Source organism: Ochotona curzoniae, unplaced genomic scaffold, assembly GCF_017591425.1.
Source record: "Ochotona curzoniae isolate NIBS_2020 unplaced genomic scaffold, NIBS_Ocur_1.0 contig_3819, whole genome shotgun sequence".
NCBI lineage: Eukaryota > Metazoa > Chordata > Mammalia > Lagomorpha > Ochotonidae > Ochotona > Ochotona curzoniae.
In genome coordinates, this window is record NW_024466004.1 from 7,569,265 (window position 1) to 7,593,247 (window position 23,983).

At 50.8% G+C, this 23,983-nt stretch overlaps 1 protein-coding gene across 2 annotated transcripts in view; it reads right to left on the reverse strand.

Annotated features, from left to right (window-relative positions):
• The window catches only part of TRERF1 (transcriptional regulating factor 1), a 198,435-nt gene that overhangs the window by 121,351 nt on the left and 53,101 nt on the right, over positions 1–23,983 (reverse strand). For both annotated transcript variants that reach the window (XM_040983370.1, XM_040983371.1), the window contains exon 3: positions 2,298–2,380. The gene's annotated coding sequence lies outside the window, so the exon portion shown is untranslated. The remainder of the gene's footprint in view (positions 1–2,297; positions 2,381–23,983) is intronic.

Genomic DNA, 23,983 nt, shown 5'->3' on the forward strand with positions numbered 1-23,983 from the left:
TTCTTACTCGCAGTTTATAGGTGAGGTTACAAATGAGGAACCACATCACCGTCATTTAATCTCCACCACCCCTGAATTTTAGCTTGGTGTTTACTCTTGCTGTAAAAAGGTTGAATAAGCAAATGGGAATGAAAGAGGAACGTGGAAGGCATGTTTAATCCACTGGAAGGTGCCTTGTTTGCAGACATACTGAGAAACAGGTGCTAATTGCTTCCAACAGAACTGCTGGAAAAATCTTGCTGTCGGAAACCATGCTGTGTTTAAGAAATTTTTAATTCCATCTTGTACTAGTTAAGAGTGGGTATTCCTCTTGCTATTACCGCCGACGATCTGTCCGAATCCGTAGGGTTCCACTTGATGTCTACCAATGATAGTGGTGTGGGTGTCAGCTGCCGTTTCAGGACCCTTCACCATCAAGAGTGCCAAGTACTATTTGCTGCCTGCTTTCTTCCCCACAGCTTGGCACACACGCCAGCTTGAGGGCAACCCACATAGGACACAACCACCAGAGACGGAAAGGAACCTGGATGGCTCAAGACGCTGCTGAGCGGCTGGTTCACACTCACTCAGTAGTTTACCATTCTTATTCCCACCCACTGCAGGTGCATCAGCTGACGAATCCCCTGGGGGGTGGCCCTCCAGAGCCCAGTTTCTGGGTAGTCATGGCCGGGATGGCTCCAAACTGGCAAGTGCTCTGAATGGTCTTGTCCCTCTGTTACAATCCCAACCCCTTGAGTCCTCATGGATAAGACTACCAGTCTTAAAAGAGATGCCCATGAGAGAGCTCTGGCCCCATTGCCATGGGAGACACGGCGAGGAGTGGGCCACCTGTAGCCCAGAGCTCTATCCCCCTCACATCAAAGTTCAGACTGAGCCATGCCTTGGCTGTGGTCAGGCCTCCAGGTCTAAGGCCTATGGTGTCCCTGTTGGGACAGCCCAGACCCCTGACTTGGAGGCGAGCGTGATCACGTTCTTTTCCTGGCTCCCAAGTTGTGCTGCTTTGCCCTGTGCTCAACAGTGTCTATTTCAAGAACAGGTAACAGGCTGTTCACACATTCAGGGGTGGCCTTGGGATCTACTTGAGGTCGCCTGGGGCTTTCCACCAATCAAAAAATGAGGATTTTTTTTCACCCTTTCCAGCGCTTGCATCAGCTGGAAATATGTCGCACTCACTCAAGCCCCATCTCAGCTCTGAAGTGGAAACCTTCCTCAGAACCTAAGGGACCTGCGGCTCCTCTCCCTGGCCAACAGATCCCCTGTGCCTGGAGGGCCACTGTCCACTTAGAGCACCTGGCTGGGCCCCGTTCCCCTCTGGCTCCAGCTAGGGCTGCCTAATGGGAGAGAAAGGGTGCATGAGAGGTTGAGCGCATCGCTTTAGCAGGGATGACCAAGCCACTTGCTTTGCCTTTGCCAGTCTGATAGCCAGACCCTGCTGTCCTTTGGCCATTGCCAGCAAGGCCCCAGGGAGGGTCTGTTTCTCTCAGCCCTGTCTACACCCTCATGAATGGCCCCTTCAGAATCTGGTCCCTTCCATAACCCTATCTGAGAGAGCCACCTGCTTCCTACTAGAAACCCAAGACACAACAGTCTAAAAAATTAAATCAAAGCCAGGCATAATAAAACAGAAACCGAAGCCATCCACCCTGACTCTCACGCAAGAGGGAAAAAAACCAAAGCATAACATGCCAACAAAACCAAACCGCACACACTCGTGGCATCAGACCAGCCACCACCACCACCACCTTCCTGCCAATGTGTGGGAAGGACCCACACAGCAGGGTTTCTATCTACAATAAAAACAGAAAATTCCAATTATACCCAAAACCATCAAGCTTCCACAGGGTTTCTTCTGGGCAAGGCCTGGTGGAGGAAGCATAGCTGGCATGCCCATTTTCTACCAGAAGAAACAGAGACTAGAACAGGCTGTGGGGCCACGGTAGGCAGCCCCAGGGCCAGCTAAGGCTCTGGGTTCTAGCAATCTGCCTCCTCTCACCGTACCCTTCTCCACCACGCACCCCTGCCCTTTGTGTCCCCTTCTGAGCATTTCTGGGGCTTCCACCCAGGAGCATGTTTTGGATCCTTCACTTCCTATACAACAAGACTCTGCGGACTCAAGAGACAGGAGGCCCCAAGCTCCACCCCAGTGGGGGCTGGAAACCAACCCCACGTGACTCCAAAGGCACCAAGCACCTGCTAGCATCAGTATCTCAGAAGGCTGTGGATATCCCACCGTGAGCAACCTCCCTTCCTACCCACGTCACAGAAACACCGCGACAATGTGCAGCCCCCAGAGCTACCTGTTGGAGGATTAAGAGGTCTAATCCTTCAGAGGTGTCCAGCTTCCTCATCTTGCTCCTTCAGCATCCTCCAGAGCCGCGGCCTGTGGAGTGACCCAGATAGTACATTTAGGACATTTGGCTTCCCCATGGGAGCAGGCTAGAGAAGTGACTGAGAACAGAGAACCCAAGAACCCAGTGGCTAGGAGAGGAAACCCTCCCAGCCAGGGCTTGATGTGGAGGTTCACTATGGGAGGACTAGATCCGAGTGAGAGAGACCCTCAGCTCTGCGCTTTGAGTGACCAGGACCTGAACCCAACTCATCCCAACTTCGCCCTCTCCCTCACATCCCACATCAAATCCATCAGTAAGTGACGTTAACGCTATCTACAAAGTACACACAACTTTGCCTGTTCCCACAAGCCACACTGCTACCACTTGGTTGCAGCCAGGAGTATCTCTAGGTCCCTGTATGAACGTCAAAAGAGCTCCGCCTCTTTACCTTCCAGCCCGGGATGGGTGCACCTGTGTCTTCGTGCCCCCACACTGATGTGCTAACACTAGAGTAGCCAGGAATGTGCTACGAAATTAGAGTCCTAGCATGGCCCCGGTGCAGTGGCCTAGTGGCTAAAGTCCTTGCCTTGCACATGCTGGGATCCCATATGGGCGCCGGTTCTAATCCCGGCAGCTCCACTTCCCATCCAGCTCCCTGCTTGTGACCTGGGAAAGCAGTCGAGGATGGCTCAAAGCTTTGGGACCCTGCACCCACGTGGGAGACCTGGAAGAAGTTCCTGGATCCTGGCTTTGGATCGGCATAGCTCCGGCCTTTGCGCTCACTTAGGGAGTGAATCATTAAGACAGAAAATCTTCCTCTCTGTCTCTCCTCCTCTCTGTATATCTGACTTTGTAATAAAAATAAATAAATCTTAAAAAAAAAAAAAAGAGTCCTGGCATGAAGAACTGGTTAAAGTCAAATCATACTGCATAGGATGGGGATTCTTGTCCTAGCCCATGTTTCCAACATGATGGGCGACCTTGTACAAAGAGGGGATCTGGATATACAAGAAACACACACATCCCAGATCACAGAAGCCAAGCACGAGACCTGGAACACACAGGGAGAACAGACCCTGCAAATACCCTGCAAATGGTCTTAGACTCCCCATCTCTCAGTACTGAGACCCCGACACACTCCATTCTTGAGTTTCAGCCACGCAGCCACATGGCACTTGGTTAGCCAGCCTAAGGACTGATACCTAGAGCAGCCTAGGTGACTGTTCAGACTTCACTGCCTCAAACTGTCCTGCAGTGCCTCATCTCTCGCAAAGTCAAAGTCTTTGAGCTGACCTTCAAAGTGCAGGTGTACATGCCCTTGCTGGTTCCTTTCCTGACTTTCTCTCCTCTTACTCTGCCCTTTCTCAACATCCTCCAGCCCATAACATCCCAAGCAGGTTCCTGCCCCAGGCCCTCTGCACATGCTCACCCCCAGGCACCCTTGCCTGCCCTCAACTTTCTGCTCTGCGTTCTTTTCAGGCAGTCTCACCCAGACCCCTGCACGTTTCCAGCCCCCTTCCCTACTGTGTCTTTCTTGGTGCCCTGTATCACCGCCTGACACTGGTTTCTCTATGTCACTCCTCACCCTGCATGCTGAACTGTAAACTCCCCAACGACAGAGATGTGGCACTGAAGAGCCTAATGCATAGGAACTACTCAAGAAAGAGCTGTTGGGACCAGCATCGTGGTGTAATGTGTTAAGCCATAGGCCTGTGGCGCCAACATTTTATATGGGCACAGTTTAAGTCCTAGCTGCTCCAATTCTGATCCAGCTCCCTGCTAATTCACCTGGTAAGGCAGCAGAAGACGGCAAAAGGCCTTAGGTGCCTGCACCCACATGGGAAACATGGAAGAAGCTCCTGGCTCCCGGCTCTGGATCGGCTCAGCTATGGTCGCTGTGGTCACTTAGGGAGTGCACCAGCAGATAGCAGACCTCTCTTTTTTTTATGTCTCTCTCCACCCTCTCTACCTTTTGAGTTAACTAAATAAAGCTTTTTTTTTTTTTTAAAGAAATAGTTGCTGAGGGCCCAGGATGGAAGCCTAGTGGCTAAAGTCCTCGCCTTGCATGTGCCTAGATCCCATATGAGCACCAGTTCATATCCCAGCTGCTCTATTTCCCTTCCAGGTCCCTTCTTGTGGCCTGGAAAAGCAGTAGAGGATGGCTCAAAGCCTTGGGACCCTACATCCACACAGGAGACCTGAAAGAAGCTCCTGGTTTCTGGCTTCAGATTGGCTCAGCTCAGGTCATTATGGCCACTTAGGGAGTGAGCCAACAGATGGACAATCTTTCCCTGACTCTCCTTCTCCCTGTAAATCTGACTTTCCAATAAAAAATTAATCTAAAAAAAGGGAAAGAAATAGTTGAAAGATTCATTGTGGAGCCACAGGAGCCGAGATGGGAGAGTTGTAGGAAGAGGAAGTTTCCACAGTCTCAATAGCAACAGAGTCCAGAAAGATAAGGACTGCAGCGTCCGTTGGGTGTGGCAATGTGGAAGCCGCAGCTGACCTTGGAGAGGACAGTTCCTGGGGGCGGGGGAGAAGAGCAAAGTGAGAGACATCTGTCCCATTATGTAGAGGCCTGCTTTGGTGGGCTCTGTCTGCAAAACAGCAAAGCATGTGACAGATGTTCCCTAGAGAGCCCAAGAGGGGAGGAGAACAAGAAGGAAGTGAGGGATAGAGCAGAAGGGAGGTGCAAGGTGAAGCCAGGTGTTGCCCAGGCGAGGCAGGGTGTTCAGGGGTGGCAGCAGCTCGCACATTGCACCACAGGATGGGCAGTAAGGACAGGTCTGGCTCCAAACCCAAGTGCCTCCTCCTGACCCTGACCAAGGGAGAACCCAGGGTTTCCACTTGGCTGTAGAGTGTCTGTGGGGAAGAGAGCTCCCTTCCTATTCCAGCCCCAGATCTCCACTTCCATCCTGCCTGGCCAGCTGGAGTCACTGAAGCAGCCCTCTGACTCCACGAGACAAGTCGCATCGCTTTAGCACCTACTGAGTGCTGGGTATGCTGCAAACAAATGGCCTCATACAAACGGTCCCAGGAAACGTTCTTGGCCTCTTTCTTGGGAGGACAAAACATGGGTTCAAAGACGTTAAGCATCTGGCTCAAGGTCACCCAGGTAGTGAGGGGCAGAGCTGGGATGTGAACCCATCTACCTCTGCCTGTTCTTACTGGATACCCACACATGGTCATGCCTCTAGCCCGAGCCTGAGCATCACAATCCCAACCTTGGGCTTGCCGAGTGTCTCTAAACTCACCCCTAGCACCTCACAGGCCCAGTCCCACACAGTGCCTTTTCTCAGCCCTGTTTCTACCAGGGCCCATCCTACACAACAGACTGTAGAGACTCCCTGGGTAGAAAAATCCTAAACTCCACAGTCATCCCTCCAGTGCCTGCATAAAAGATGCCCACCTCCTTCTCGCACCTTGCTTTCTCCATGCTCCTCTGCCCCACCTCCTTCCTACACACCCTTTCAGGCTCTCAGGGCTGTACACAGTCCTGATATCCCCAGAAGACCCATCCTCCCGGCTGCCTGGCTCCCAGCCTCTCCTGTTGCAGCCCCACTTCCCCACACTTGGCTGAGCCCTCTCCAACTCTGCTTTCATTAAGTTCTTCCTGGTAATCAGACTGCAAATGCCTTACGGGTGACAGTAGCTGGGCTGGAAACACTCTAAATGGCTCACTGTTCACTGGTTTCCCCGATGGCAAACCAGGCTCAGAGCACTGAACAAGACTTGGGTGACACAATTTGAGAGGCTGGTCCAGACAAGGAGAACAGGGGAAGGGAAGGGAAGGACCTTCTTGAAGGTTTTGGATCACACCTTGCCTTCCTCGGCAGGAAGCACCCAACATCTGGCATCTTTCAGTAGCTAGTCTAGTACAGGAGGGCGGGATGTGGACACCCCCTGTCCATCCTGCACCTTTGTATCAAGCTCTGAATCATCCTTCCTTAGCCACTTGCTCACATGCTTCCCAGATGGGGACAGATGTACTGTCTTCTCCCTCTGACAAGGCAAGAGCTTGACCTTGGAGAAAAGCAACTGAATCCAGAAAAGTCATGTGCCCAACAACATGGTCAGGGCCACTGCCCAGAAGTTGGAGAAAGAGTCTATTTCTGGGGACATCAAGCATGGGCTGAAATCCATTCAGGTCCTTAGCCAAGGGTGTGACAAGTACAGGATGACCAGAAGTGATGGTCCAAAGGCCATTTGGGGCTATGACAGGAAGGGGCTCTCTCATGAGTCTAAGGGAAAGCTGGGATGCAGGGTCAAGACACCCAATAAGAAAGCAAGATTGACCCCAGCAGCAGAATCAAAGGGTTGAAATGACCCATGCTCTGGGGAGTCAGGCCTGGGACCACAACAAAGCGTTGTTACCCGGCAGTTGTTCGACCTTGGAAGGTCATTTCACTTCTGTGAGTTGAATTCTGTGAAGCCCAGATAAGTCAACATGGACGTAAAAGCCTTGAACACAGTGCCTGGCTGGATCAGGGACCCATGAAGTATACTCACCCTCTTTCCTTCCAGCCATCTTGACTTCACGGGTCTCTCAGCTCTCACTAATTGACACAAGGATGGAGAACACAAGACGGACACCCCAAGCCTGGTCCTGGACCAGGATGCTTGCCAAGCTTTCAAAAAACACACACAACCTTGAGCCTCAGACCATCCCCAAACTGAAAGTTGATGAAAAACTTGGAAAACAGGCACTCCATGCAGAAACCACGAAATACAACCCTCTATGGGGCTCAGTGCATGTGCCAAAGGCAAGTGTCTCCCCAGAAAGCACAGGCCTTCCCCCTGACCCAACTCCATCCCACACTCCTCCACATGCCAAGCACGTGAGGAATCTGGGCCAAGCAGCAGGATCTACTCACGCCGTGCCCCTCTCTCCCTCACTGCCACCTCTTCAGGCATCGAGGACAGCAAGCACATTGAACAGCTTAGGGGTGTGGACTGCTATTCAGCTGGAATATTCCAGCCCAGAAACAGAAAGTGGCATGGAGAAGTCCCCCAAGCCCCACCTGGGGGCTCCCATCTTCCATCTCTATGCAGTTGCCCATTGGCATATGTTTCCCTGGGGCCTCTTAGCGCTTCATGTGGTTGTGGAATGGGGTCCCTCCATCTACCACATTTCTTTCCTCCAGAATCCTATACTGTACACTGTCCTGGCCACCAAGGGATTCGATGATTTCAAATCCTACTTATTTATAAGGCTGGAAAATATGGCCATACACACCCACACACACACACACCCCACAAACAACATGCCCCCATCTTCCCAGGGAGAGGGAAACCAGGGTCTTCCTGCTTGGCAGGTGCCAACCTCTCACACCGTATGCATGGAGCCTGCTTCCAGGTCACGTGCTCGGCAGACCTGCTGCTGTGTGCCCCAGTACCATCAGCCACACTCCACTGCCCCACTCTTCCACCCATTCCACCCGACCTGTCCTGGACTCACCTAAGCCACCCTAGTTCCACCCCTCTCGAGTGGACGACCCAATTGTCAATGCAGTCATGAGACTGCTAGCTCCACAGTCACCCCCACCCGGCACCTCCTGCAAGTGGTTTCCCCGCCCCCCACTCCCCCTTCCCCCGTTAGGTTCCTTTTATAAAAGTGACTCATTTAGGAAAAGACAAAACCAAACACTTCAATGGTAAAGATAAAACAGCACCGAGTCTCTTTAAACACCTCCCACTCCGTGTTAGAATTTAGATCCGATAAAATCTCCCCGGGCTGGACCTCCTGATTTGGAACTTACAGTACACACAGCTCTTCTAGCAAACACACTGCCAAGAATGCCGGCTCCTTTACGTTCAGGGCCTTACACACAGAGGTGTCCTCGGTGCCTCCAGTCAGTAGCTTTTACAAGATGAAGGAGGGAGAAATGTGAGAACCAAGGTCCTCGCTTCCAACTCCCCGGGCCGAAATATGAGGGACTAGGATGTTTTACCATGTTGGTGATCCTGATTTAGTGAGCAGCTCATGAGCTTAATGAGAATTATAGGGAGGGAGGAAGGGAGTGTTCCATAAAAGAAAAAAAAAATTCTTAGCAGGTAAAATGCTTAATTTGTACACAGTATCTGAAAGAAACATTATATAACACGATGCATAGGGCTGCTTGAGCAGTCTAAACAAAACTAGGCCAAATTAAGCAATTAGGAAGATAGAACTCAGGGGTTCTCAGTGCTGGCTGCATTATTATTAAAAAAAAAAAAAAAAAACCCAGGTTCTACTGATTGTTTCAGATTCCATCTCAGTGATTTTCGTGTGCCTCTGGGAGTGAGCACCACGGATCGGCGTCTGAGAAGAAGGATTTTCAACAATTAGGGATCACGACAAAATTGTACGGCCCAGCCGAGGTAGAAACCAAATTCAAGAGTCCCAGCTCCCAGGGCAGCTCTGTGCGTTCACCCAGAGCTTTCCGTACCCATAGCTTTGCTCCAGTTTTTTGTGTAGATACATACACACACACAAGTGGAGGCAGGGGGACAGAAACCAAGTGGCTGATCTTTCGTTTGGTCAAGCACAGGTATCTCGCAAATCCCCCCACCCTGACAGTCTCCTGCTCAGCTGCACACATGCCAGCTTTTCTGCCCCCATCCCCAGTAAGGAGGTAGAATCTGCCAGAATCTTCCCCCTGCCCACAGGCCTGCTCACCTACTCTCACCCTGCTGCTCAGGACCAATCCAATCAAAACCCCACCCCTCAACACTTCTCACCTCCTGCTTTCTCTGAGTCCACGGGCAGCCGTTTTTCAAAGTCCCTCCTCTGACCACAAACTACTTCCCACTCCCTGCAAACCCACCCTTCACCTTCCTCCTGACCTCCCCACAACAGTCAGCAAGTCCACAAGCCATTATCCCTCTTGCATCTCCACCTGACGCAGGATACACGGTCAACTCAGACAGGGGCCAACCAGGGGGCTGCAGAAGCAAGCACGTGCTTTTTTTTTTTTTTAAATGGACAAAACTCACACTTGTGGGTGTGTACACACACATAGCAGTTTATTAAATGTCTCTATGATTCTCGTTCACTTTGTAAGTCCAGAAAACTGTCTAAGAAGTTTACTTAGCCCCGTCCTAAGTGCAGGTGGCATCTGGGTGGTGGGAGACTGGGTGACATGAATTTCACCTTCCTTTCCTCTGTGTTCTCTTCATCGGGGCTTGATTCACATGTTTACAGAATGAGGAGAGCTAACCAGCATAAGCTGGTCTCCGGAACCCACACAGTACTGGGAAGCAGAAGAGGCCCCACGGCGAGTCCCAACCCCGTGTGCAGAGTTTCACCTCCTTTGTGTCAAAAAGAAACAACCTCCCCTAGCCAGACCTCCTGACTTCTGGGCCCTGAGTCAATCACGGCCAAAGAGCCAAGCTGACCATGCGCTCTGCTGGTCCCCAAGAACAGATGTGGAAGAATTCTCAGGAATGAGTCCCTTCCAGGTCTGTGTGGTGTTGGTGCAGCCACCAGACCCCTGGAACCTCTCCCAAGCATCTTTTCTGACTCCCACCTCTGCTCCTCCCAGCTCCGGGTTCCGCTTTTGCCTCTTCTTAAAGTACCTTTCCACTGGAATCCAGCAAGCTTCTCTGAATCAGGTAGGAAATCAGTTCTCAAATTCGTAGCTCGTGGGCAGCCATTTGGTGCAGCAGTTACTGGTTCAGAGGATCCTAGGTGGGAAACCCGCATGTCCTATCAGGGAGGCTGGCTTGGAGTCCTGGTTGTGCCCCGGTCCCAGCTTCCTCCTTTGGCACACCATGGGAGATAGTGGCGATGACTTAGTTGAGCTCCTTTTATCCACATAGGAAACCTGGATTAAATTCTCAGATCCCGGCTTTGACCTGCCCAAGCCCTTGCTGCTACAGGGATTTTAGGAAATAAATCAGCAAGTAAGAGATTTTTTTTTTTCTTTCTCTGCCTCTAAAATAAATCAAAATTGAAAACCACCATCACCACAACAAAATTCCAGCAGCCCTTAGCGTGGGTGGCTCCCTTGCCCAGGTGTCAGTCATCATCATCTGTGGGTTCTGGTGACAACTGCCTCTGACCTTGGAAAGGTAATGTTCTTCCCTGTGTGCTTAGTATCTGGAGACCTCAGCTGGGAACATGCAGGACCTGGGAAAATGACTGTCACTGGGAAAGTGACAGTCTTGTGGGAGGCCCTGCAGATGTGCACAGCTGGACAATGGCCTTGGGCATGGTGGCCAGCCACCTGCTACTGACTGCCCAGGGAGAGATGTTGGTGGTGGGGGAAGGGACCTGGAATGGTTGGAGAAGGTCCTAAGGAGGAAGTGAGATTTGAGTTGGGTCTCAAAAACCGGGTTCAACCAGGTCAAGCGGAGAGGAAGTGGGAAGACCATCCACAGCAGTGGGAGAGCACACATGTGGCCCTGACCACAGGGTGGGTGTGGCCCAACGTGGGGGCTCTGGGTAAGGGGTGGAGCCCCTGAAGCAGTGAGCATGTGGGTATGTATTCAGGTGTCCCAATACTGCATCTTGTTAGCTGAGGGACCCTACAATTCACTCCCCTTGCTCAGCGCCAGGTACCTCATCGTTACCATGATGATGACCAGTATGCCGCTGTTGCACCTACAATGCTAAGGACCCCGGGTGCCCACAGTTAGGAGGTGTGGCTTGGTAATTTTGTCTCTATCAGTCAAAGCCCCACCACTACAACGTTAGGGCTGCCAGGCCGCTGTCTTCTTTAAGGCAGCCATTCATCCAATGATGCCATGAACCTCGGAGAAGTGGACACACTGGAATGATCAGAGAAGGCCAAACTTCAGGTGCCAGCTAGGCAACAGGATATTCCCAGGCCCCCAGGGCTGGGAGCTTCCATACTTGCCCGCTACTCCCCACTCTGCTCTCTGCCCACCAGGGAAACACCAAACACATCTGCTAGGTTCCACCGGCCTGCAGTTGACCTGAGCCTCACCACAGCTGACTGATGGTTGCACCCTGCACCGTCACAGCTGTTGTTCTCTTCCCTAGCTTGGAGGTCCCTACTTTCTGCCCAAGAGAAGATGCCAGTTTCTTCCTACTGCTGCCAGCCCTGAGGTGCCTTGCCAGCCTGCGGGTGGCTGCCCTCCCGCTGTGTGTACTTCTATAAAACAGCCACCTTCATGTAAAAATCTCCCCCAGCTAAACCCTCTGCAAGTCTCTGTGGGATTCTGCCACACGGAGCCATGGCCAGCATCCACACAGCAGACGGATGGTGCTGAGTGCAGCCCCTGCATGGTCCTGATGGCAGAAAGTGAATGGCAGTGTTTCAGCACGAATGTCTTTCAGCCAAGAGCAATCACAGGGGAATTAACACCCCTGGAGGGATAAATAAAATCCAGGGAAAGCAAGTACCCCAGGGAAAGGAGGCTGTGCTCAGAGCTTCTGCCCCCCTAAATTGTCTGCCTGGGGAACTAAGGAAGTCACACACAGCAGGTGTCCAATAGACACTGCATGCTCACAATGTCCATCCTGGCATCCCAGGATCTTTCCAGAAAGCATACTCTATGGAAGCAGCAACCAAGATGCCCTCTGTTCCTCTTGCAAAGCTCCAGGGCACCTCCATTATGTCAAGTAAGCATGCAAAGATCACATCACAGATGCACGTTCCTTTCTCTCTCAGCAAGCAAAGTCCAGGGCCCTGGCTGTTCATTTGCCATCTCTGTGGCTCATCTCCCTACCGCCATCCAACCACAGCCTTGGTTCAGTGCAGTCCCAAAGCTTTTATAAGAGGTGCTTACTATGTATCAGGATCACGCCAGCACTGGAGATCCAATGAGGATTAAGTTAAAGAGGTTAGAATCCAGGACCACCAAGAACATGGAGGAGGAAGGCTGAGTAACTGGCCAGAAGGGAATCTCCTAAAAGAGTGGCCCTTTCAACTAAACTCAAAGGATGCAAACTGGGCAGAGGAGGATGGCAGCAGAAGGTGTAGAAACAATAATGCAAGGTTGCAGCGACCCTGGACAAGGAGGAGCAAAATTGGCCAGCGGAAGCAGGGCAGAACAGACCCAGGCAAGTGGTCTGGGCCCACTTGATTTAGCAAACCAAGCACAGGAGAGGATGTTTAGCCCAAGTGCTTAAGGCAGCAGTTAGAAGCTCCACAGGTACTTGGGTTCAATGTCCAGCTCCACCTCCTGACTCTGGCTTCCTGCTGGTGCAGATTCTGGATCCAGTGGGTGGGTTTCTACCCCACCCGTGGGAGATCTGGAACTGAGCCCCCAGCTCCCAGCTTTATCCCAGCCTGGCATTAGCCATTTGGGGCATTTGAAGGAATGAATCCACAGATGAGAGGGCTTGTTCTCATTCTCTGCATCTTCAAGAAATTTTCAAAAACAAAAAAACAAACAAAAATTTTTTTAAACAAACTATAGTATGAAGAGCAAAAATGAAACCCATTTCTCATAGCAACCAGCATCAAGGTCAAAACATCTCTTCTTTGGAAAGCTGTGTGGATGGGCCGGGGACAAAGCTTGTCCTCAGCTGGCCCTGAACCTCCACCTGCCTGGAGGGCCTTGAGGTTGGCTGGGTGGGAGAGCAGCAGCAGCACCTTCCATGGGCAGAGGGCCCAGGACTCAGGGCCCTCAAAGGGGTGTTTTGTTTTCTTTAAAATTTGTGACCTCATCCACCATCACCAACTCACTGCTTAATTAACTGATTTTCAACCTATTTCAAAAGGCCACCCATCCAGCACCACTATATAATCCCAGAATACAGCTACCAGCAACCTAAAGAAAGCCCAAACCCCACATTAGCAGTCTCTCCCCAGGCAATTGCATTCTACTGCTACCATCTGCCTGCCCCGAGGCCTGTCCCATAGATGACGCCCCACACTATGTGGATTGTCACGTCTGGCTTCTTTCCCTCAGTTGTGGCAGCATGTTTTTAAGGATCAGCCAGATCACTGTGTGTGTATAATTACAGAATTCCCTTTCATAGCTGCATACTGCTCCAGTGGACGGCATATACCCCGTTGGACTTTGTAAAAGAGCCCAGTAAATAATGCCGTCCAAGGAAAGAGCCAGCAGGATCCCAGGGGCTGTGTGGGCGTGGCCATCCTTTCTCCACCAGTGTCCATGCACCCAGCAAGGCTGATTTTACAAGCAACCCCAATTCCTGGCTGGCAGTGGGAGCTGACACGTCTACACTGTCCTGGCTGCAACAAGGGGAAGAAGCTGGAGCAGCACTGGCTTCCTGAGCACCACACCACCCAAGCAAAGCTTAGCCCCGGCTGCGGCCACCATCTTGGAAGTATTTCTATTCAGACAGAGGGGCCCCATCTTCGTTTGTATGGAGCCCTACAAATGAAGCAGCTGGTTCTGAGCAAGAGGCCAGGTGTGGGAAGGGGGAAGATCTCACCAGCCTTCCCAGAGCTGGAGCTGGGTGGGGACGGCAGAGTTGGGTGGGGAGGGGGAGCACATGGACTGGTACTGCTGTGATTCGACAGTTCAGGGTGGGGGCCTGGGTGAGCAGCTAGGCAAGGGGGACGCAGACAGATGGAGGAAGGGCCCCCGGAGCCCCCTACCCCAGGAGCCCCCTACCCAGAGATGCTGGAAACTCAGTTTCCAAACTGCCTGAGATCACATCCAAGGGCTGAACAGCCAACCGGCTGATGAGGATGTACCCCCCACCCCACCCCTGCCCCACACCACCCCTCCACAGCCAGACTGGCTGCAAGTGCGGTAAACCAAGGCGATCCAGGCTCAGACGGCGGGGCAAAGGGGATTCAAACTGAAACTTATTTGATCTTATGATCGCTTACAGGTTAACACCAGGAAGAAGAAAGGAGGGGAAAAAACCCCACATAAACTAAAGTCACCAGCAGCGAACATTTACTTTTTTTAAACTGTCACCTTTATTTCCAGTGTATGAAGGAAGTCACGGTTTCACCAAAGCCCTGACATTCAGCGGCTTTAAAACTCCGGAGGTCCACCCCTGGGGACACCAGTACAGGGACCCCAAGAACAAACCAGGTCTTGTTCACGCAGGGAGGGGCCCCCCATGAAGACCCTCTGCATGGATTTCCAAGAGTTCTAAGCCGCCCTCCTTCCCCACCCTGCCCCCAGGCCTGGTCCAATTCTCATTCTATAGATGAGGAAGCTGAGGCAGTGAGAGGGGGAAGTAACCAACCAAGGTCACCCACAAAATGGGGCAGGACCAGAACTCAGGAGCTTTCAGCTTCCCTCTCCGACTGCCCCCAGGGATGGCATGTGTACTACCCTCCTATTCTTTGTCTTGGTCTCAAGGATGGAGGCCTGGTGAGGTAAATCAGTTTAAGAGCCACACGTGGTATAGAAGCTGCCCGTGTGGCTCTGTCAGCCCAGTCTCCACACCATGACTTAACCAAGGGCCACAGGCACTGCAGTGTTCAAGGCCGGCCTCTGCGTGGAGCACTTATACACCTCAACTTTGCTGAGAAGTGGGATGCCTTGATGCTTTGCTTACAGGTGCAGGGAACCCACAGGTGCCCAGTGAAGGAACTGATCCAGGGAGTTCCTCTCCCTGACCCCCTGCTATGTGCCTTTTCCCTACACGGCACATCAGTCACACAAGCACTTACTTTATTGAACAGACAGTGAGCACTGAGTCTGTACCAGGCCCATCCTAGGTGCTGGGGATATAGCCAGGACTGCAACAGAGCCAGTTTTGGTGTTTACTTTTACACAGGGAGGAAGCAAAGAGTTAATAAATAAACACAGGTGTGATGATGGGATCAGAGAGTGACCAAGGCCCTGCAGAACCATAAAGAAGGATAGAGAAGAGTGGAGAAGGTGGGTTTTTCTGTATAGTGGGAAGGAGGTTATCTGGAGGGAACGAGCCATGCAGATATCTGGGGGTATGTGCAAAGACCCCAAGGTTGGAAGGCACTGGAGTCAGAGGAATTGCTGGGCTGATGTAGCCTTTCACAGCTACATCAAGGCCCCTGATCTTTGTCATGACCAGGCAGCCTGTACCAGGCACACCTCGGAGAGGATCAGATTCAGAAGCTTGGCTTAGAAACCCTGTACAACCTCCCAACAGTGAACACGGTCCTTCTCTGCGACTCCACACCCCACTCTGGGACGTGGGCAGCTTGGGCTAGAGGATGAGTAACGTCTTTGCCACCACATGCCTACTTCCTGACCCTGATGGCCCCAAGGGGTCCTAAAGTTCCCTGACTCCAAGAGAGGCAGGCTTTGAAAGTCCCAGTGATTTTCCAGTGGCTGACCTAAGCCCAAACCAATATATGTCTCCCAAAAAGGCAATAGCTCTCCAGGTGGGGACCGCCACAACAGCACACAGTCCACATGGGCGGGGCTGGGCCAGCTGCAGGGGAGGCCACAGCAGCAGGTTGTCTGCCCAAGTTGCCACAATCCTCCTGTTTCCCCATGTTTCCACCCCAGGAGGGAGAAGGTTATGGGTTTCCATACTTTTTTGGGGTGGGTGGTTCTACCCGTGCCACACACTTTCCACCTGAGTCAGGAAACAAAACTCTCATCTCCTTCCTTGGGATTGGCAAGCAGTGTCTCTTTTGCCTCCATCCTACTGGCAGTTCCCTGAGCACAGAGACCTGCTCACCCTTCAGACCGTGAGCTCCCCCGCATGCTGCCGTCCGTGCTTTCCGCACCAGAACAGAGCTGTCTCTGGGGGCCAGTGCTCAACCATCCCATCCATTTCATCACATAAGGCTTCTCTGTGTCCTGTGACGTCTTCTCACAAAGTCAGATGGGGGCCTTCACACTGAACCACCCACCTGAAGCGCAAGACCCTATGTCTGAGATTTGAATCGGACTCTCTAAATGAACAGGAAAAAAAGTTAAGGTCACTTTCATTTCTTTTTTTAACTTTTTAAAATTTACATATTTTTTATTGCATTTCATTTTATAACAACATTTCATAGGCTCTGATATTCCCCCTTCCCCTCCCCATGCCCTCCACCCATGGTAGATTGCTCCACCTTATTGCAGTATTACTGTTCAAATCCAGTCTTGTTTCTTTCAATGCAAGCATGTGCCATGCATAGAGTCCAGTATCTTATTGCCCAGCTGAATTCAACAGTTTCTTGGGGAGGCCAACTCTGGTCTGGAGACATAGCTGGCAGATTATCGTTCCAAGGTTACTTTCATTTCACAACTTATAGCTGATGTGTCACAGGCTCTGGTCCAAGGCAATAAGGCACACTCGTGGAGGGAGACCCAAAAACAAGAAGCCAGCAACTCAGCACTGCCCAAGACTCTCCAAGGGCAGCGTGTCACCTAAACACAACCATGTTCTCAGTGTCCGAATGTGGCCCACATAAGGCCACACCTCCCACTGTGGAGATGAAGGTGGATGACCAGGGGTTGAGACAGAAGGAGTTGGCTGATTGAGTACAAGTTCTGTACCTCTTAGTCAGGGGGAAAGGAGTGGGACAGAGCTCGCCTTGGACACAGTGACTCCAGGAAGCCATCTCAGGCCCCCTGGGGATGCAGTATGTGACTCCTCTTGGCCAAGGGCGTCCATGGACCTGCACCAGAGGGTGGGCAGGCAGAAGCTTCAATAACGGCAACAGGACAGCAGCCAACACAGGCACTCAGTCAATCCTTCCCACGCATACCTCGGTGGTGCTGGTACTACTGCCCCTTCACACCCAAAGCAACAAGGCCCCACCCAAAGTTAGGCACAGGTTAGGGTTCAGAGAATTCAACCCACAGGCTTGGCATGGCTCCTGACACTTTGCTTGGGAGTTTCCTCTGAAGTGTCAAGGCTGACTGTTGCAGGCCTAGGGCCTGGAGGAGTTGGGATCAAGGTCGGGGTGGCTTGGGCTCAGGTAGAGCCCAGCATGGTCCTGTTGTGCTGAGAGTTTGGGGAACTGGGTCTCCCATGGGGATGACAGAAGCCCATGCATGGGCCCAAGTACTTGGGCCATCTTCTGCTGCATTCCCAGATGCATTAGCAAGCAGCTGGATAGGAAGCAGAGTGGCCGGGACTTGAACTGGCATTCCTATGAGATGCCAGTGTCACAGGTGGTGGTTTAACCCTTTGCCCCATAATGCTGGATCCCTTTCATGAACTTTTAAATTACTGTTGTATTCACATCTGAACATTTGCCATGGAGCTCAAGTGTCCCGAGCCTCTTTCTCAACACAAATATCTGGTGCCTGGATCCCTGTGCTCCAGTCCTCCTCCCGGCCAACTTTGCTCAGTTTCGTTCATGACCATGTGGGCAGTCAATCCATCCACACATGTTCCAGCTCCTAGGCATAGGGCTCTGGGGCTGAGTCAGATGGCTCCCAAGAAAGGGGCACTGCAGGGTGACAACCAAAACCCAAGGATGCTCAGGCACTCCAACTGCCTCCCAGATAGCAATGATCACAGGCCAAAAAAAGGGAACTGCTGCTGCCACCAACTAGGTCGCTCTGTCCACTCCATAAAGCCTTGCTGGAACATACACACAGAGTCAGCTTCCACCCACAGAACAAGCAACACCCATTGCAGAAATGGGTCAAAGAGGCAGCGGATTTCAAAGATTGAACGACCAAAAAAAAAAAAAAACAACGACAGAAAAATGGGCAGAGCATGAATCAAAATACAAATGGATCTTGTGAAAATATACTCAACCACACTCATAAAAGAAATGCAAATTAAAACCAATTCAGATACCACTTTTCACCCATCAGCTTGGCAAAGATCAGACAATCTGCTACCTTGCTGTGTGGTGAGGGTGTCTTAGCTCACTGATGCTGCCAGCATAACGGCTCCAGCCTCCAGCCTCCTTGACTACCAACATCCTAAATGGATGTGTTTTTACTAGCACTTCCACTTCTAAGCATTTCTGCCAAGTCCATGAGGATATTCACAACCACATGGTTAGGAACGACAAAAGACATCAAACAGCCCTCAATACCCACCACAGGCGGGTTGCTTTGATAAAGGATGATTCTTCCATATGACAGACTGAAAAGCAGCCATAAGAACCAAGGCAAGAGCTGGGGTTTGTGCAGTGGTTAAGCTGCTGCCTGAAACATCCAAATCCCAAATCCAAGTGCCGGGGTTTGAGTGCTGACTCCATTTCCAACTCTAGATCCTTGCAATATGCATTTGGGGAGGCAGCAGGAGATGGTTCAAGTATGTGGGCCCCTGCCACCCATGGAGAAGACCTGGATGACGTTCCAGGCTCCTGACTTTGGCCTGGCTCAACCCAAGCTGTTGTGGGGACTTGAGGAGTGAACCAGTAGGTAGAAGAACTCTGTCGCTGTCTCTTACTTTCAAACAAAATGAAAATAAATTAAAAAAAAAAAAAGAAAACAATGAGATATTCTCTGCCCCATAATCCGGAATCATTGTCAGTGTTTAAGGTGAGACAAGCCAGGCAAGGGATAACACAAATAGCGTGACAACAGCTGTAAAAAAAAAAGACTATGGATTCAGATGTGCGTTTAGACACATAGGTCATTTTTGCAAAGATGTCCAACAAGCCAATCATAGCAGTGACCTCCAGAAAGCAGAACAGGGAGACTGGAAGCCAGAAGAATTATTTACTCCAGTTGGAAGTTTTTGTAATATGTGCATTTTAGAACATGCCTGCACCAATGATTCCATCAACCAGCATTGCAAGCAAGCCGCAATGCCAAAAATCACAGATCTAGCTCTCCGATCATCACCACGCGAGTGTGTGTGACACAGACATCCAGGGTCAGTTTCATTTTCACATCCTCCATTCCCGTAAGCATCCATGGCCATCAGTTCAAATGTCCCAAGATGCTGGATTCAAAAGCCAGAGGATGGCCACATCCAGAACTCACAAGAAACTCACCTGCTGCCTGCCTCCTCTGAAACGGAGCAAATGTTCCTCCACCCACCGATCTTCTCTTCATCTGAAAAGGCACAGCCTTGCTGACACGGGAGGCCATGGCACCCTGAAGCTACAGGGACAGGCAAGTGGAGTCCTTGCAAAGGTGCACCTGCAGGATCAACGGCCGGGCACCCAGGGACACCCACACTTTTAATAACACCTCAAAGCTGTGACTGTTCAGCACAAAGTGACCTGCACCCCGAAACCTATCAGGAGTGGCAGGAGCCCTCCCCCTCAGCAGCCACCCAAGAATTCTCCCTGCAGCTCTGCCTGTGGCAACGTTTTAATGGCTTATTACTCAAAGGTGCACACATATCACTTCTCAGTCTGCCCCCCCCCACACCGCCACTCCATCATGAAATAACCCCTATATTTTAAGCCGTAAATCAGCATTTGTCAAGTTCTAAATTGGGCTACGGCAATATTTATTCATCAAAGGCTAAATCTTCCCTGCACAGTCATAAAACTGCCTAATAATTTAATATGCTATCATTCTTACCTGAAACTTGTCAAACAGTGGCCTGAAAGGCGCGTGTGTTTTACAGTTGACTGGTGGTAAATCTATAGTTTATGAAAAAGTTTGCAGTTGAAATTCCCCGATTTGGGGGGTGGGGATCGGCATCTGGGACTCAGCCAATGTGACTTAGAGTTGTGTTAACTTGTTTGGGGGGAAAGAGAGAAAATTAACCAGCATAGAGAACAAAGCAAGAAAGAGGAGATCTATAGAATTATACATGGGACAGGGTTCGAGGACAAGTGTTAGGGGGACAACAGAGCAGAAATTGACTACTGTGTTTGAGGTTGCTTTTTTATCTAAGGGCCTTCATAAGGACCTAAAAGGTAAGTTTACTTTGAGACCAAAACTTTGGGAAGTCAAGTAAAACTGTTTTATGATACATAGTTCTCATGAACTTTTTGAAGAATATGAAAAACTGAAAAAATTAAATTTCTAAAAATTTCATTTGGTGGATTTTTTTTAAACAGGTCATTGGGCCCAATGTGATGGCTTGATTGGCTAATTCTCTACCTCCAAATGCTGGGATCCCATGTAGATGCCAGTTTGTGTCCCGGCTGCTCCATTTCCCATCTAGCCCCCTGCTTGTGACCTATGAAAGCAGAAGAGGCTGGTCCAAATCATTGGGACCCTGCACCCACGCAGGAGTCCTAGAAGAAGCCCCCGTTCCATGAATGCTTGGCAAGATCCTCATACATACCTATAGGATGTCTAGTAGTATCCATGGCCTCCACCCATCAGTTGCCAAAGCACTGCCACACTTGCCACTCACCACCACCAGGCATGACAACAAAAACATCTCCAGACATCGACCAAGCACAAACACCCTCACTCAAGAACCCAGTCCCTCAGCCATGACGATCACCATCTCAGCAGAATGAAGCTTTAACTTGACAAAGGTAGGCGGCTAGCTTAATAAATGCCATATGCTCCTCTCCGCTGAGGTTTCAAAATGCAAACCTATAAAAGCACACAAGATCCATGCTAGACCTACACGCTGCTAGCCTTCTCTTACTACAGCAAAATCCCAGTGTGCCTAGGGGCCAGGAGCATCTAGCCGGGCTTAGCTTCCCTCCCTCCTTTTCTATTCTGCAGCCCCTTCTACATCCCCCTACCCACCAGCCTCCAGCTTTCACTATTAAGTTAGCCCCCGCCACCCTCCCCCGCCACGCCCAATGGTTTCCTTTACGTTTTTCCACAACCTTGTGGTTGGCCCTGGCACAAGAACATGTTTCAGACTGACATTCGCTGGTGGTTAAAGACAAGGTGGGTTTCTGAACCGCAAACACTATTAATGGGATGTTCAAATGCACTCTCCCTGCTTGTGGGCGGATGGGGGAAGGCCACTCCTCCATGGTGCTGAACACTGCACGCTTTACGGGATCTCAGTAATCAAAGAATGAGAGTAAACCTTTTTTTTTTTTAATTTCTTTTTTTACTTGTTTTCTTTTCTTATTTCTTTAGTAAACCTTTTTTTTAATAAAATATAAAAGAAAATGAATCAAGTTCCTACTCTAACACTATGGGCCACAAGCAGTTTGAAAATCAACAGACAAACAGCCTGTGTCTGTGAGGACTGACTTTGGGAGCTGTCCAGTCAGCGGGGCATTAAAACTAGGTGGGGACACAGCCTCACCCTATCCCATAATACCCCATCCCATAGCAGCATCCTGCCTCTGATTCGGATCCGGTTGCTTGGGAGGCAGCAGATGATGCCCTAAGGAGTCAGGTCACTGTCACCCAAGCAGATTGAGTTCCTGGCTCCTGGGTCCTGGCCTGGCTCATTCCCCACCATTGTGGGCATTTGAAGAACCAGCAGAAAGAATATCTACCTCTTGTTGCCTGTGTCTCTCTGCCTCTATTTCTCTGCTTTTCAAATAGAAGGAAAAGCATCAAAAAGAGTTTAAAAGGAAACTTTATTAATAAGTGGGGTATGGGGTCAGAATGGAAAATACTGCAATGCAACCAGTTTAGCATTACTTTTCAGCTCATGCTATCTTCTCCAAGCTTCATTCATTTGAAAACCACTAGCTCTCACCACTGCCACCTTACCATGCCACCTTACCTTGCCTTGCCACAGAAGAGTGGCATAGCCAGAGGAAGAGCCAGCTCGAGCTCCTCTAAAGGTGGGGTCTCTCCTATAGATAGTTTAGACCTCCCCACATTAGATCATAAATGTTATACAGTGGCCATCTCGACTGGTTTTTAAAAACTGTCTCTTGATTGTTGGTTCCATTCCCTGTGCACAAAGGCAGGTAATCCAGTATATGCTGCCCCTGCCTTTACTAGACAGCAGGAAAGACGACATGCAACAGAATGGACATACAAGTGCAGGAGGGCAGGGAGCAGCCCAGGTCCTGCACCACTGGCAGGTAGACATGGCCTTTGTCACACATCTGGCCAGAGATGCCAACTCAGACCCTCAAGGCAGGCCTGACACACCATCTGAGAAGGGCAAAGCCAAAATGCCTTAGGCATGAACTCGAATTGAGGAGACAAGGAGGCTGATGTTTGCTTTTTTAAAAAGCAAATCTCTATCTTTTCTTTCAAACCACTGCTGCCTGGTGCATGGAGCTGACACATCACTATGGGAGGCTGTGGTGCAAGCGGGAAGCGAGCCCAGTGGCCAGGCAGCCTATCTATCCCCTAAAAAAATAAGGGAAGCAAGATGAAGCTATGCCTGGGTCCCAGTGAGCTACTTCCAAAGAGAGACATGTTATTGCCAGGCACAAACCATACACCAAACCCCAACCATCTCTGACGCTGATGCCACTTAACACAAAGGCAATGGAGGTTGGGGGGACTCAGGCATTCACAAGATTGAGCTAGACAGGTGCTCCATGACCCATGGGCATGTCACTAATATCTCTCCCCAGCCACCAACACCCTGGCCCCAACTTCAAATGCTGAACAGGAAGGTAAAGGAGGCAGGGCCTGGGAAGAAGCTACACAAACACAGGACTCCCAGCAGCAGCACTGTTACTACCGTGAGCACCCACTCCACTAAGCCCACGCCTGGCAGCCAAGTCACCCTGCATTCACTGAAGCCACTAACAGCTAACAAGGGGTGCCCACACTTAGCTTTGTTCCCTGAGACTTCCTAGGGAACACTGGTTGCCTCAATTAACAATTCCTCATGCATCAGGTCACCCAGGGATGTGTCCCTATCCATGGGCCATGGGCCCCCTTGTTCCCAGCAGCAGGCATTTTAAAGGGGTGACAACTTGTCTCTCAGGTTTGGGGGAGCTAAGAGGGGGCAGGCCCTGCATATTACCAGAAACCATGGCAGCGGCACAGGCTCCCACTTGTTTTTAAGTCCTGAGTAGGAAAACAAGGACTGCATAAAACGCAGGAAAAACAAGAAGTGTGGGGACAGAAATACATTTTCCTTACTAGGTCTATAAGGCCAAGAGCTGACTGTGGGTCTACCAAGGGAGGCCGACCACATGACACTCTCAGTAACTTTTTCCAGCCCCGGGTGAAGGGATCCACCACTGCTGGGTGCCACGTATTTGCATAACTCTCCCAGAAATGGGTTAAAGTCCACTGACACCCATTTCTGTGTCTTCTCCAAGGGCCTCAGAGGAGGCTGCACCATTGACACAGACAAGAGCTTCTTGTGTAAGAGAGACATACGACACCAGAAGACAACAGATCAACAGTGTGCTGAGCACAGCCCACTGGCTTTGTTCTGCTCCCTTCCCCACTTCCTGTTGCTCAGTACCTCTCTTGACTTTATTTTTACAGCCTCGGGGCTCGCATTCATTTTGCCGTAAGGTTTTGGGGGAGTCTTGTGGAGGTACTAGAATGAGGCCCGGTACTGTTCTGAGACACTGAACCAAAGCCATAAATCACAATCATTTCCCCGCAGGAAAGTATACCCACTCTCTCCAACACCACCTATCAACAACTCAGTGGGTGGAGGGAGGGGCGGGTTGTCCAAAAAGCACTCCAGAGTAAGCCAGGCTTGTGGGGGCAACAGCGGCTGAAACAACCACTGGCTACTCCTGCCTGCTCAGAAATGGGAATTACTGCTTGGCTACAGGCCAAGAAATATTCCAGAGGAGTTTCATCCCAGGATTTTCCAAATCCCTTCCACAAATCTACACTCCAGGGAATGATCACCCTATGGGAAAAGTAAAAAATCCAAATGGTTTCTGAGGCGCTACAGCTGTGTTCAAGTTTCAGCTGCTCCACTTCTGATCCAGCTCCCTGCTGATGAGCCTTGGAAAACAGCAGAAGATGGCCCAAGTGCTTGAGTTCCTGCACCCAGGTGGGAGACCTAGAAGAAGGTCTCGGCTCCTGACTTCAGCCTGGCCCAGCCCAGCTCC